Source organism: Monodelphis domestica, chromosome 8 (assembly GCF_027887165.1).
Source record: "Monodelphis domestica isolate mMonDom1 chromosome 8, mMonDom1.pri, whole genome shotgun sequence".
Lineage (NCBI taxonomy): Eukaryota > Metazoa > Chordata > Mammalia > Didelphimorphia > Didelphidae > Monodelphis > Monodelphis domestica.
Genome location: NC_077234.1, coordinates 19,479,293 through 19,495,660, shown reverse-complemented (window position 1 = coordinate 19,495,660; position 16,368 = coordinate 19,479,293). Strand labels below are relative to the sequence as shown.

The following is a 16,368-nucleotide window of genomic DNA, read 5'->3' as shown; positions in this document are numbered from 1 at the left end:
ATCTGGTTATTTTTATCTCTATTTCACATTTTAAATAGGCATTTATCTTCTAAATAACTCACTGTTCTTTCCAAGGCATCTTGGTCATATTCATGAATTAATCATTTGATGACTAAGAAAAAAATATAACAGGTTTGTATATGTGTGTTTTCTAATCGTTGTCCTTTTAAGAGATGGATAAGAGATTCAAAGCAATATATACACCCAAACAATAAAACCCTACAACAGTCTTAATCCTCAAAGGGGAAACAGTATGGTGCACAGTGTGAAGAGATTTGGATGCCAGCTTTGCTACCTGGTTAAAAGCATGTCTTTGGTCAACATCCCCATCCCAGGACACGTTTTCTTACTTGTAAAATGAGAAGGCTGGGCTAGATTATTTCTAAGATCTCTTAGTAACTCCAAATTCCAAAAATCAATCAATCTATTCCCAGAATACATTAGAGAAAACAACCTGATATGAAGCAGTTTAAGCCAAAGAGTGAAGTACGTCAGCAATACCACTAATTATATCTCAAAGAAATCAAAGATAGGGGAAAAAATGGCCTACTTGTACAATAATATCTTTAGCAGTTCTTATTATAATGGCAAAGAATTGGAAACTGAGAATGTCCAACAATTGGGGAATGGCCAAACAAGGGTATGAGAATGCTTCTGATTGTAATAGCTGTAATATAATAGTCCTCTGACATAAGAAGGGACGGACAGGATGAGTTCAGAAAAAACTGGAAAGATTCATAGGAACTGATGCAAAGTGAAGTGAGAACCACAGAAGTTTATACAGTAAAAGAAATATTGTAAAATGATCAACCAGGAAGGACAAAACAAGGTTGCTGTTTTATCAGCAAGACAAGGTTCTGAGAGCCACAAAGGACTCCTTATAAAAAAATGCTATGCACATTCAAAGAAGCAACTGTTGAAGTCTGACTGCAGATCAAAGAATGTCCTTTTCTACTTTATCTCTTTCCTGAGTTTTTTTTTTTTAATTGTGTGTGTGATATGTGTCTTCTGTCTTGGCATAGGGAATTCAGAAACATGTATTCCATGAAGACACTGGTATACCTCTGTTTACTGCCTCAGGAAGGGAGGGGGGAGGGTAAGAATCTAAATCACAAAATGTCAGAAAACAATTGTCAAAAATTATTTCTATGTGTAATTGAAAAAAAAAAGGTTTAAAAAACGATGTACAGAAAACATAGTATGGGATATCTTGTCATCCAGTCTAGTAATCTGTATATAGGCCTCATTTAAATAAAGTCATGTTAATTACAAATTCTAAAGAAAAGGGTACACTGACTTTCAATATAACAACAAAAATGGAGAGATGCTGGATCGGTGATAGAGATCCTATGGCATGGATGCCCAAGATGGCATGTCGAGAGCTCTTTGTGGGCACCCCCTCGCCCCCAAGTTGTTACTAGAAAGGCAGAGGGACTCAGGCAGAGCTGCTCTCCTCCCCCTTTTCCACCTTGTCCGATGACATTTTTTCACATTCCCTGCCCCTCTGTCCAGCAGCCAATGGGAGCACACAAAGGGTAAGGTGGGTGGCACACAGGCAGCTGAGCTGGAGGTGAGTGGAGCACTTGGACCACACTCTCCCTCTCTCCACACACACCTCTCATCACCCGCCCCTCCACCCAGCAGCCCAATGGGAGTGCTTACTCTCTTCCCTGTGTGGAGTAAGGCGGGTAGGGGGTGGGAGGCACCCAGCACTCTGTCTAGAGAGCAGGGTGGGGGAGGGGTCCAACATTCCATCTCTAAAAGGTTTGCCACTACTGTGCTAGATGTCTCCTCATATAATTTTTATAATAGATCTCTACCATGCCAACAAAACAGGTGATGATGAATAGAACTATGCACATAAAAAAAGAGGCAGAATTCAAGTGGCAGACTGGATAGAGAGTCAAGTCTGTAGTTAGGAAGATTCTGAGTTCAAATCTGGCCTCAGACACTTCCTAGCTCTGTGAGCCTGGGCAAGTCATTTAACCCTGTTTGCCTCAGTTTTCTCATATGTAAAATGATCAGGAGAAGGAAATCGCAAACACTCCAGTATCTCTGCCAAGAAAATCCAAAACAGGGTCATGAAGACTAGGATACAGCTGAAAATAACATGTGTATAACAGAAAGCGTAAAAAAGGAAGACAATTTAACATTAATATAAATATGACACCAAGTCTTTGGTGTTTAGCTTTTCATTCAATTTAATTCTATAATGTAGACATTAAAATTGCAAAAACAAGCAAATTAAAAATGAACATTGCTCCATTTCTTTTAGTTCACTTTCCTAAAAGCTAAAGATTAGATATAAATAATTTTCAATAATCAGGTGTTCCTGATGAAACTGGTGCTCTTAAAAGTAGTTTTCCTTTTAAAAAAAATACCAAATCACATATTTATATAAATCTTTGTATTTCTTCCATTTGCACTCAATATCTTTTCATTTTATTATAACCGTAAGTGAGAGGGAAGAGTGACAGTAAAGCAAATAACAAATTTCTATTTTATGGACAAATAAACGAATGTCTAGTGGCTTCCCCGAACTTACACTAGTGAAGTGATAATGAGACGTGGAAATTTGATATTAGGCCATGAGTGGAAAATAAGCCTCTCAGATTCTCTGTCCAATGCTCAAGCTGTTATACTTTACTAAAATGACAAAGGGTTATGTACAAAACATTATTAAACATAGCTGATGGATTTGAAATAAACTGGTCACTTGTGTACATCTAAAGGTAATACTGTTAAGAAGAAATTTGTACAGAATTGTATTAGGTCAGGTAATTTTATACTTTCACAAATTACTCAGACCAGAGTTAAGGGACAATATGGTGTTCTGTCCACTACATGAATATGAAAATGTATTATTATTATTATTATTTTATTGTGATTGTTGATCAATTTATATATTTATTTATACATTTTGATTGGAAACATGGAGGTCTTACCTCATGACTATTCTGCTCTTTTGCTCCAGTCTGAGTTTATCTAATCAGAGACTTATCAAGGGGACCCCGGCATTTGAAGTCACCATGGAATTCTTTCAATTGAATGGCTCTACCACTCAAAAAGAGCTCCTAGAGAGTGTGAGCTGTTCTGCATTTCTCTATATCTTTCCCACAAAGTGTTGAGAGTACAGTTAAGTGGGGAATTAATACTGCACATGGATGATTAGCATTTTAAGATTCATAAAATGCTTCACATTTAGGCATTAGGATTAGGCAACAGAAAAAAGTGTTGACAGTTACATCTTAGGTCTTGACTTATTTCTATTCAGGTATAGACTTGTACAGAATCCTGTACTATGATCAAGGTATACTGTATATACTGTGGTTGTGTTTTTAACCAATGAAGATTTAAAAACCACTGTTGAAAGGGGGAGTGGGTCACTTTAATAAGGTCAGAATCTAATTTTATCATTAAAAATCTTTTTCAAATGCCAACTACAACCCCTCTGTACAAAACCACTTCAGAAAATAAATATTGATCAAAAATAGTTTTTGACCAAAAAAGTAGTTGCAGCACAAATTTATGAATGATGTCATGAGGACCCTCGGGTTACAAGGTAGACAGTGGTTGAAGGGCATGGGTTGGAGTTTTAGCTCTGAAATGTCCTAGTCATGTGTCCTTAGGGGAAGCAGGGCTTCCTGAGCTTTATTTTCTCCCTTTGTAAAAGGGTGAGGTGGAGGACATAAGAGGAGATAGCATCATCTAACTAGGGGGCTACTGTGAAGAAAATGTTCGCAGATCTCTTAAAGCACCACATATTGGTGAACTATGTCTTTTAAGAAACAGAGTTGGTCACTGACCTCTATCCTGTCACAAAAAGGTACACAGTAAAAACAGGAAGTCAATGAGGAATTGTGATATTCCCCCAGCTATGTATCGCTTTGCTTGGGTAAGCATCTTATTTTTTGTTAATCAATTCAATGATCAACAATATATTCAAGTTACTGACTTTAAAAAATAAACTGGCTTATATCCAATTTTGTGTTGGGGGGGGGGGGGATACAAAAACATGCCCTTAGCTTCTGAGAGAAATGTGACAATAATTTCATTTGTAAAGCTGGGATCAATGGCAGCATTGCCAGACTGGAAAGGGCTTTTATCAGCACCTGTTGGTGGTTATTGATTAACATGTAACAACAATGGAAATGCCTACATTTCTGGCAAGCAGCAATGGTATTCTTACAAACCACTGATGGCTCAACAAGCTATTAATGACAGCCGACTTTTCGACACTTAAAATGGCCAGACTGTGTTGTTTGACCACAAGGACAAGTAGGTCATCACTCTGAAATATTCTACAGAATAAGAAACATAAATGGGTCCTCATGGAAACCCCCAGCCCCAGGTATGGCTCCAGTGTTCTTTTGTTCTTCAGCTATTAATAGAAAGCAAATCCACTTAAAGTTGTACACACCTTTGTGCAGGTTTTCCCAGAAGATTGACACAACTTCTCCAGCTAGTTCTAGGAAGTGGGACTGGCCATTGCAATGCCCACATATTATGTCTAGATGTGGCCTGTGACAGAGGCTGGCACTAGAGAAAAAGTGCCAGGCTGAAGAGTATGAAATTGATCACCTTGATGGGGGAGGGGCCCAGGAGTTTGAAATCTTGAGAAAGGAGAAGACTGGCTGGGAGAGAGCAGTTGGTCTCTCAGTCAGGGGAAATGGGAAAAAGACTTTCTCCCGAGGATTACTCACTATTCCTGCTGGTGACTGGAAATCTTTTCCCCCAACACTTCTCAATTGAAGGAACTTTCTGAAGAGAAACCTGAGCAGACTTTACCTTAGCCCCTGTCGCCCAGGGGTGAGTCAACCTGACTTTCTCTCAGAGGCCTCAGACTGCCAAGGCCTGAGTTCCCCCCAAACTTGAGGGAACCTGTCAAGAGGGGAGGGACAAGAGGGACAATAGCAAATTGGGGAGAGCAGTTTTAGCTAAGGAGGGAAGGCAGAAGGCAGAAAATCTTCAAACACCTTCTCTTTTCCCTGAGCCAACCCTAAACATCAGCTATCTGCCCTGTAGGGGAGGTCCCCACTCTTTCCCCCTCTCAATACCGAATGTCAGTTACAGATGGCACCCCAGATTTAAAATAACCCCATTTATTAAAAAAAAAAAAGGCTTTAGTGACTGTCAACAACTGTCAGTTGTGAAGTTGTTGCCAATTACAACTCCTAAGACAAACAGCCTTTGTCACTGACTCTGCCTAGCAGTTTCCACACAGGATCAAAAACATCTTGGTTGGGGGTGGGGTGAGGGGGGCGACTACAAGTCAGCTACCAACTACCACTCTGGTCAGAGTCTATTGTAAAAGGGAGGCTGTACTAGGGTTGTCAGTGATAGGATCTAGTCATCTTGGATCCTATCTAGCTAGAAGCAAAGCGTGTGGGGACAATAACCATTTTCTAACTTAACTAATGGGAAACATGTTACAACTAATACTGTGGTCTGCTGTGGTAGGAATAATTGCCATCTGTATTAAAGAATTAAGGCTTTCAGTATGGAGATGGGGAAAAAGAGGCGACTCCCTCCCTTCCACAAAGTAGGGTACAGGGGAAATAACTTGGGGAACTTTTAATGTCAACTCAATCAGGTAATACAAAAGGAATAATGGGCAGGGAAGAATGGGAAAGGAAAGTGGGGAAAGTGGGTGTCTGTCTCTATCTAAGACCCTTTTCCCTTCCCTCCTTGAGTTTGGGGGGAACTCAGGCCTTGGCAGTCTGAGGTAAAGTCTGCTCAGGTTTCTCTTCAGAAAATTCCTTCAATTGGGAAGTGTTGGGTGAAAAGATTGTCACCAGCAGGAAAAGTGGGTAACCCTCAGGAGAAAGTCTTTTCCCCACCTTCTGTCTTCAGCTTCTCAAGATCGAAAGCAACTCCTCTAACAGCCAGATTCTTCTCCTCCTCAAGATTCCAAACTCCTGAGCCCCACCCCCATCAAAGTGATCAACTTCACATACTCTTCAGCTTGGCACTTTTTCTCTAGTGCCAGCCTCTGTCACGGGCCTGAGAACTTTTCCTTGGGATCTTTTCATTCTTTGTCAGCTGATAGCGATGGACAAGGAGTGGGAGGATCCTCGGGCTGCAGCTGGATGCCCCCATATTGGGCTGGGAGGGCATCTTGATGCTCGGGGATGGATTCTCTCCATTTTCTTTCCTGTCCCTATGCTAAATTCAATTCTCTGGACTGTTTCTCTCACTCTTCTTTGAGATGGGAGGCTCACTTCTTCCACACATTTACTCTGAGGCCAAGGCCACAAGTTCAATCAGAAAAACACTGCTTCAGAGACAGACTGCCCTTGAACTCATCTTAGCCATGCCTGCGGGCTCCAGGTCAACCACCTTCCTAATAGTCCTGGAATTATGACACAGCTTTCGTCTGTGCCTGGATCCTCAGGCTAGCCTCTTTTTACCACTGGTGGATTTCTCCTGGAGCTTCCCTTGGGGGGGAGGGGGGCAGCATGGCCAGTCTTCATTCCTCTCCCTGAACTGGCACCTTCTCCCCACTCCGTTCTCTTTTGTAGGTCATCTTCCCCCACTAAAATGGGACCCCCCAGATGGCAAGGGCTACCTTTCCTTTAGCTTGTATTTGTACCCTTAGCACTTAGAAAAGTGCTCAGGATGCTTGTTGTTCAGTCATGTCAATCCTATATGACTGATCAAGACATCATTTGGGGTTTTCTTGGCAAAGAAACTGGAGTATCTTGCCATATTCTCTAGCTCATTTTACAGATGAGGAAACTGAGGCCAACAGGGTGAAGAGTCTTGTCCAGGGTCACACAGTCACTAAATGTCTAAGGATAGATTTGAGCTGAGGAAGATGAGACTTCTTGACTCCAGGCTAGACCCTCCATGCACTATGGTGCCACCTAGTCACCTACCTGGCACACAGTAAGCACTTAATACACACTGGTTTCCTAGGTACCTTTGAGTGCTATTGGGAAAAAAAATATCAAATTCACTCCCTTCTGCTAAATGCATACCTTTTATGTGTCTGGCTTTAATGATGCTAAACACCAGTTTTACACAGCTTCATCCCGACCCCCATCACTGATAATATTAGACTTAGGAGAGCAAAAGGCCATGAAATGAGTAGCTGCCTACAGTGGGAGAAATGTCTTGAGAGGCCATAAGGGGTGACTATTCCATGAAGAGACCAGACATTGAGCAAAGCGCTCTGCTGTCTGGGGACTATTTATTCATTTGACAAATGAGATGATGTAGGGACCTTTTAGTGCTGAAGCAAGCCTGCCGAGCTGACAGAAAGGGTTCTAACCACTGAACCCTTAATAAACATCTACTCTATGTACTAAAACTCACTAAGATGCTACAAAATGGATTGTTAATTTATCCTTGATTTGATTCAAAGAAGCACTTAAAGAGTTTTACTGTGTTTTATTTTAATTTCCTAAGCCAAGGACTAAAAATCATCAGGAAGGACAATGCTAAGTTAACTATGGAAGGAAGGGATGGGACTGAGGCAGCTCAGGCTGCCAGCACCACTCTGACTTCCATCCCTTCCTGGGCCTGTTGGAGATGTGAATTTTAGATTTCTCTACCCTATTTAGTCTAACAAAATCAGGAATGTTTTGTGAACTTTAAATTATTCCACCCTAATTAGATCTTACTTTATGGTGAAGATAAAGTTGTAATCTCCTGATTTAACAATGAAGGTACTTAGTTCTTATTTTATAGTGAAGCTAGAACTTTAAGTCTATTTTTAGATGTTAATATAAAAAGGTGTTAAGAAACTATAAAGGGTAAATTAATCACAAAAAGGTCAAGTAACTAACAAAAGGTGAACTTAACAAAGAAGTATTAAGTAACTCTAAAGATTTAATCTAATCAAAGAAGATGAGAACTAAAGAATGGGCATTTAGAGGAGGGGACACAAGGGTTAAAAAAAAAGTCTATATATTTGGCTCACTTCCTCGCTCCAGAATCTTTTGGCGGCAGAGATTTGGCTGGTGGCAGCTTGCTGGGCCTTTTGGCATCTTACGTGGCTACACGCTATTGTCCAGTTCGGTGGTGAGTTTCTGGCTGAGTTTTTTTTCCCTTTACTTTCCAAACTTATCCTCTTAGAAGTCTCTAATCTTCTTCAGAGACCTAGTGGTAGAAATCTTGAACTCCCCCTGGCACAGGCTAGGCGGGAAAAAACCTATACCCTCTTTCCTCTTTCTCCGTAAATCCTTCCCTCTATATTAATTAAAATTACCATAAATTTCCAGACTGACTTGGGTATTTTATTTGGGATTTTTTCCCCTGATGACCAATTAATTTAGATTTTAAGTCACAACCCTAAAATTAACTTTACAGTCATGACCCAGAATCCTGAACCCAAGAGCTGTTGGAAGAGCAGTAGCTCAGCTCGGAGTAAAAGGGCTCCCTATCAAAAGCTGATGGGACACTCATCAGTGGAAATGGCACAAAAGAAATGGCCTGACTCTTGTTTCTGCTGCCTCCTGGGCTGCCCAGTGTTTCCACAAGAAGCACTTCATCAATGCATTCATTCAGAACCAAGGCTCCAGAGCAAAGCTGTGCTGTGTAACTGGGTAAGTATGCCCATGCAAAGGGCAGGCCTCAGGAAGAAAGAAGATGCTTTCAGAGGGGCTCCTCTTCTAGGCTCCACACTCTCTTAAATAAACAGAGAAACTCCATGTTTCTGGCCATAGGTCATGCTTCTCAACTTTCGTCCCAATTTGTTTTCCTCCTCCTCTTCTGGAAAGACAAAGGGAATAATGCCTGTCTGCCCAGTGCTGTGCCAAGTGCGAAGCTCAGCCCTGTGAGACAGTTGCTATTATTATGACCCCCATTTTACAGAAGAGGAGAGTGAAGCAAACAGAGGGCAGCGAACTGCCTGCAGTCACATTGGAACTCAAATCTTCCTAATTCCAGGCCCAGAGCTCTACCCATCAGGCTATTAGCTGCTTCCTTCTCATGATTAACAAAATAATGAGCTTAATAAAAATGTTAAGAATAAAAATGTAGGGAAAGAAATAGTTTTTAAAGCTCCAGTTTATCTTTTAAAACTTTATCCCATGAGTTTTAGGGTCCCCTCAATTGCCTGGCCATCCTCATTTTTTAATTGGCTACAACTGTATTTCAAAGAGGAAGGATGCATTTGTGATTCTTCTCTAGGAAAGGCGGGTCTAACAGGGATCAAATCTCTCTTGGAGGAACTAAGGGGGGCTCCTTTCTCAAAGGATACTCCCATTTATTTATGGCAGTTAAAAGCAGGTGGAGAACAAGACTGCCTCTCTCTTCTCCTTATGACTTTCTCAAAGGGAGGCAGCATACAGAGGAGGCCCCCCAAAATTGAGCAAGTGCTTGCAGGAGAAGCCTCAGGAATGCAGTCACCAGGCAATGCCACTGATGGGAAGCTTGGGTTGATGAGGTCCAGGAGACTTGGAAGGGTGCCTACCTGCTCAGCTGCAAATAACAGACACAGTTTCATGTAGCTCACAGCAATGATGGGTAACAGGCAAAGCTCCAATTTGGCCAACAACCGTAGCTTCTCAGGGCTATTCTAAAGAACCTTATTAATGTTCCCGAGCACTATTACTGTTCAAAGAATTGAATGGAATAACAACCTAAGAAAAGCTCAGGTTGTGTGGGTTAATTTTCTAATGCAAAGTTAAGTGGCTTTGAAACAATTCAGAAAACATTAAAATGATACTTTAAGATCCTAAAACCTGAATTCATTCTTGGTAATGACAGTAACAAAGGAAGGAGGACAGTTTAATTTAAATTAATGGGCCTATCTGAAATTGAGACAAATGAAACTTCAATTGAGGAATGTACCAACTCTTTTCCTGTGTTATAAAAGTCTGATTAATCTTTGGTTGTGATACCTTGCTATTAATTTAATTATTATTTTTAATTGGTTTGTTAAATGTTTCCCAATTAAATTTTTTTAACAATCATTTTCAAAAATTTTAGCTCCAAATTTTTTCTTCCTCCTGCTCCTCACTACTACTTGGGAAGGTAAGCAATTTGATTTCCATTATTCATGTGAGGTCATATAAAACATATTTCCATATTATCCATGATACAAGAGAAAACACAAACAAATAAGACAACAAGAATAACAGTAATAAGGAGGAGTATAGTTTTCTCTCCAGGGATAGATAACATTTTTCCATTATGGTTTCTTTAGAATTATCTACAGTCATTTTCTTGTAGAGTTGAAAAGTCTTTCAGAACCCTTCAACTTGTTATTTCTTATAGCACAGTAGTATTCCACCACAAACGTTATATCACAACTTGTTTCGCCATTCCCTAAGGGGCATCTCCTTGATTTCCAATTCTCTGCCATTACAAAAAGGTCTGTTATTAATATCTTTGTACAAACAGGTTCTTTCCCCTTTTCTTTGATCTTTTTGGGTTATAGACCCACTAATGGCTCTCTTAGGTCAAAGGGTATGCACAGTTTTATAGCACTGTGAGTATAGTTCCAAACTGTTCTCCAGAATGGTTGAACTAGTTCACAATTCCAGCAACAGGGCATCAGTGTACCAATTTTTCTCCATTATTTACAGTATTTGTAATTTTCCTTCCCTCTTATGTTAGTAAATCTGATATAAGGTAGTATCTCAGAATTGTTTTAATTGTCATTTCTCTAATCAGCAATGATTTAGGGCACTTTGTATGTGACCATTGATAGTTTTGAGTTCCTCTTATGAAAACTGTCTGTATATTTTGACCATTTATCAACTAAGAAATAGATTTTTTTAATTTATAAATTTGGTTTAGCCCCAATATATCTGAACAATAAGGTCTTTACCAGTAAAACTTGCTAGAAACTTCTTCCCCCATTTCCTTTTCTCCTTCTAATTTTGACTTAATCAATTAGTTTTGTTTGTGCAAAAGCCTTTTCATTTCATGTAATCAAAATTTTGCTATTTATGATCCCTTCTTTCTCTTATTTAGTCATTTTTCCTTTATAGATTTTATAGGCACATTTTCCCATGTTTCTTTAATTTACTTCTGATATACCCATTATATCTAAATCATCTATCCATTATGACCAATCATATTTTGGTATATGATGAGATGTTAGTCTATGCCTAGTTTTTTCCAAACTGTTTGCCAGTTTTCCCATCAAATTTTGTTCATAAGCAGTTACTGAGCTACTTACTCTGTGCCACAAAGCCAAAAAGGGTCTTGCCTTCAAGAAGGTTACTAACTGTCCTAGGAAAACAGAAAATGCTGGTAGAGTGGATAGAATCTTGGCTGGGGAATTAGAGGACCTTAGTTCCAATTCCTCCAAGGCCTTCCACCTGTGTCACTTTAGTGCAGTTCCTTAACTTCTGTATGAATCAGTTTCCTCAAATATAAAATGGAAAAGTTGGGCCCAATGACTTTTGAGGTCATTTCAGTCTCTGGATCTATTGCCCTGGGTACACAGATAAGACAAAGCAAAGGAGACACACAAAAACAGAGACAGAGAGAGTATCAAGAATTTGGTGTGAATAGGGTAGATCTTGCGAAGAAAGTAGCATTCCTGAATGACCTGCCAAGGTCACTGCTACTTCAGGGATCCTGCAAATATGCCTTCTTTAACAGACAGTGCCTACCATTCCTTCCCTCCCCCTTATCTACTGATTCCTACCTTATTACCTACAAACACAACAAAATCTCACTTATCCTCTGTGAAGATGGGATTAACTATCCCCTGCCCATTCTTAGATTTAATCACCAGAAGCATATACACTCCACTTATCCTTAAGTGGGGGAGGTGTACAGCCCAGTGTGCTGAAAGTGGGTAACAAATCAGAAGCAAATGACTGCCCCCTAGGCAGTCCTAAGAAAACTTACAGACTATAATTGGCCCATGTAAAAGTAGAGGAAGGCAAAGGAAGTGACACAAAGAAGCATCTTTAAAAAGAGTTACAACTTTCTGTGAGGGGGAGTTCTTTGTTCTTCAGAGCTCTGAGTTTGAGTTGCTTCTTTTGCCTTCAACTGGACTTTGGAGCTCTGGCTGAGGACTGTTTTTTATTGGGACTATCATGTGGGTGAGTAAAAAAGGCTGACTCCCTTCCTTGGTTTGCTCTGAGAGGCACTAGCTTCTGGAGAGGCCCCTGGTTTTGGAGGAGGCCTTGTGGCTAAAACCCTTGTTTAACTGACCCTTAAAGCCCTCTGGCTAGGGCTTCTGCCAGAGAAAAGCCAGGGCTTGATAAAAAGTCTAGCTTGTTAAGTTAGATTTCTTACTCTGCCCTCTTTCTCATCTTTCACTCTTTCTATATTTTATAAATAAATTGCTAAAAAATAATTTGTAATTAATTAATTCCTGGTGACCACAATGATAAATTTAGTCCAAGCCTTCAATTTTTACTCCTTATATTCTGGCCCTTATACCTCAAAACCCCCTCATTTAATCCTCCCATCCCCGCTATCATTCTATACTTCCCTTCTTAGTCAAACACTTGAAAACTGCCTCCTATGTTCCTACACTTAACTGGAAAGGTCAAGTTACCTGCCCAGGGTCAAACAACTAGCAGGAGTTTGAGATGGAATTTACCCCTTGGTTTTGTCATTTCCTAACCTGGTGACCTATCCACTACATGCTGGTATTTATGAAACATATAGAAAGGGCAAAAACAAAGGAAAGAAGGGAACAGAAGATGCATTTCCTATTGAAATCTAATCTAATTTAAAACCATCCAAGAAGTCAGAGTAGAAAGGGATTAAAATAAAAAAGGCTCAAGTAGTCAGAGGTAGCTAAAGAAACATTAATGATACAGGAAAGACAATTAGTTTCCTCACTCTTAAGAGAAGGGTAGGAGGTAGAAAGGGGTTGAACTAGAAAAAGTATTAAAGTCAAATGTGGTCTACCAAACTCTGAGTGGTTCTAGAATCAAGCTAAAATGTTAAAAAATTAAAATAACAACATAGTGTTAACTTGTTGCTTCTAAGTCAACAATCAACCTGCAGGAATCCTTTTCTATCTGAGTTGATACCACTGGGCTAGATAGATGAGCTCTAAAGTCCCTTCAAGCTCAAAAAAGGACCAAGATTATGAAACACTGACAATAGGGCAGTTAGTCAAAAAACCTTGGATTGTGTATCAGGTCTAAATATCTCACCAAACTATTCTGCTCTCATAAGACAGATCTCAGATCTTTTGGTCCAACCACTTCATTTTACAAGTAAGGAAACTGAGGTCTAGAAAATCAAAGTGACTTTCCCATGATCACACAGAAACTGAAAGAGTTGGGATTCAATCCCAAATCCATTGTATCCAAATGTAGTTCTACCACTGGGCCACTCTTCCTTTCTGCTTATTTAAGCCCTTTGGATCCTTTGAACGAAGTCGAACTCAGGTTACTGCTTCCTCCAGGACGATGCTTTCCATCTCTCAAAGACTCCCCCCCCCCCACTTCTGTTCTGTGCTCTCTTATAATATTTTATCAGACCTCTTTTACTGCCTGGACCACAGCATTTCCAGCTTGGCATGTCCAAAGCAGCTTTCATTATCTCTCTCCTACAACCACATGATTTCTGAAGTTCCCTATCACTGTCAAGGGCATCACTGACTTTCTATTCAACCACATTCATCCACTTGTGGTCATCCTGACTCCTCATTCTCACTCACCCCACATATTGAATTAAGTCACTAAATCTGGTCATTTCTAATCCAGAACACCTTTTGCTTTGGGGTCCTCCTCTCCACTCACACAACATCCCTAGTTAAGGCTTCTATCCCATCTTCCTTGGACTCTGGCAATAGCTTACCCCATTTGGTCTTTCTGCTTCAAATCTTTCCCATTTCCAAAACATCCTCCATCTACAGGTTTCACTAACCCATACAGAAGGATTTTTACTGATTTTGTTAAATATTTCCCAATTACATTTTTATTGGGTTCAGACTGAACTCATGAATGCTGCCAGTGTTAACATTATACAGCTCTACTACAAACAGCTTGCCAAAGTGATTTTTTTAAAAAATAAATTTAATTAATTTAGAAATTTTTTTTCATGATTACATGAATCATTCTTTCCCTTCCCCCTCTCCCATAGCCAACAAGCAATTAAGTTCCCTGGTTTTACAAGACCCATTTCTATATTATTAGTATTTGCACCAAGGTGATTATTTAGAGTCTACATTCACAATCATATCCCCACAGAACCATGTTAACAAGCTGTCGTTTTTCTTCTGTGTTTCTGCTCCCACAGTTCTTACTCAGGACTTGGAGAACATTCTTGCTCATAAGTCCCTTGGGATTGTCCTGAATCATTGCATGGCTGCTAGCAGAGAAGTCCATTACATTAGACTGTACCACAGCATATTCACTCTGTGTATAATGTTCACCTGGTTCTGCTCCTTTCACTCTGAATCAATTCCTGGAGGTTATTCTAGTTCACATGGAATCCCTCCAGTTCATTATTCCTTTTAGCACAATACTATTCCTTCCCCATCAGATACCACAATCTGTTCAATTGGAGGGAACTCCCTCATTTTCCAAATTTTTGCCACAAAGAATGCAGCTATAAATACTATTGTACAATTATTTTTCCTTATCTCTTTGGGGTACAAATCCAGCAGTGTTATGGTTGAATCAAAGGGTAGTCAGTCTTTTAGCACCCTCTGGGCATATTTCCAAATTGTCTTCTAGAATGGTTAGATCAATTAACAACTCCACCAGCAATGTATTAATGTCCCAATTTTGCCATATCCCCTCTAACATTTATTACTTTCCTTTGCTGTTATATTAGCCAATCTGTTAGGTGTGACTTTGGTACCTCAGAGTTGTTTTGATTTGCATTTCTCTGATTATAAGAGATTTGGAATATTTTTCATATACTTCTTGATAGTTTTGATTCTGTTATCTGAAAATTGCCTATTCATGTCCCTTGCCCATTTATCAATTGGGGAATGGCTTTTTTTTTGTATAATTGATTTAGCTATTTACAAATTTGGGTAATTAGAACTTTGTCAGAGGTTTTTGTTATAAAGAACCCCCCCCCCCACCCATTTGTTCTTTCCCTTCTAATTTTGGTTGTACTGGTTTTAATTGTACAAAACCTTTTTAATTTAATGTAATCAAAATGATTCATTTTACATTTTTAATATTTGCTATATCTTGCGTGGTCTTAAAATTTTTCCTTTCTCATAAATCTGACAGGTAAACTATTCTACGTTCACCTAATTTACTTATTTTTTCATTCTTTATATGTAAGTCATTCACCCACTCTGAATTTATCTTGGTGTAGGGGTAAGATGTTGCTCTAAACCTAATCTCCACCATACTGTTTTCCATTTTTCCCAGCAGTTTTTGTCAAATAGTGGATCTTTGTCCCAAAAGCTGGGATCTTTGAGTTTATTGTACGCTAGCTTGCTGTGGTCATTTACCCCAGGTCCATTCCACTGATCCTCCCTTCTGTCTATTATCCAGTACCATATTGTTTTGATGACCACAGCTTTATACTCCAGTTTAAGATCTACTACTGCTAGGGTCACATCCTTCAAATTTTTTTTCATTATTTCCCTTCCTATTTTTGATCTTTTGTTCTTCCAGATGAACTTTGTTATAATTTTTTCTAATTCAATAAAAAAGTTTCTTGGTAGTTTGATAGGTGTGGCACCGAATAAGGAAATTAATTTTGGTAGGATTGTCATTTTTATTATGTTGGCTCATCCTACTTGTGAGCAATTAATGTTTTTCCAATTGTTTAGATCTAGTTTTAATTGTGTGGAAAGTGTTTAGTAGTTGTGTTCATATAGCTCCTGTGTTTGCCTTGGCAAATAGCTTCCTAAATATTTTATATTACCTAAGGGATTTTAACTAGAATTTCTCTTTCTAACTCTTGCTGCTAAGATGTGTTGGAAATATATAGAAATGCAGATGATTTATATGGGTTTATTTTGTATCCCACAACTTTGCTAAAAATGTTGATTATTTCCACTAGCTTTTTAGTTGATTCTTTAGAATTCTTAAAGTAGACCATCATACCATCTGCAAAGAGCGATAGTTTAGTCTCCTTGCGGCCTATTTTTTAATACCTTCAATTTCCTTTTCTTCTCTTATTGCTACTGCTAGTGTTCATAGTACCATGTAAAATAATAGAAGTGAGGGAGCAACTGGGTATCTTAGTAGAGTGAGAGCCAGGCCTAGAGTCAGGGAGTACTAGGTTCAAATCTGGACTCAAGACACTTCCCAGCAGTGTGAACCCGGGCAAGTGACTTAACCCCCATTGCCTAACCCTTACCACTCTTCAGCCTCGGAACCAACACAAAGTACTGATTCTAAACCTGAAGGTAAGAGTTTGCAAAATAATAATCGAGTTGATTATGGGCATCCTTATTTCACTCCTGATCTTACTGGGAAGGTTTCTAATTTTTCCCCATTGCAGATACTTGCTGATGGTTTT

At 39.3% G+C, this 16,368-nt stretch overlaps 1 protein-coding gene across 7 annotated transcripts in view; it reads right to left on the bottom strand.

Annotated features, from left to right (window-relative positions):
- RSRC1 (arginine and serine rich coiled-coil 1) overlaps positions 1–16,368 on the bottom strand; it is a 422,496-nt gene that overhangs the window by 182,335 nt on the left and 223,793 nt on the right. The window lies entirely within an intron of this gene.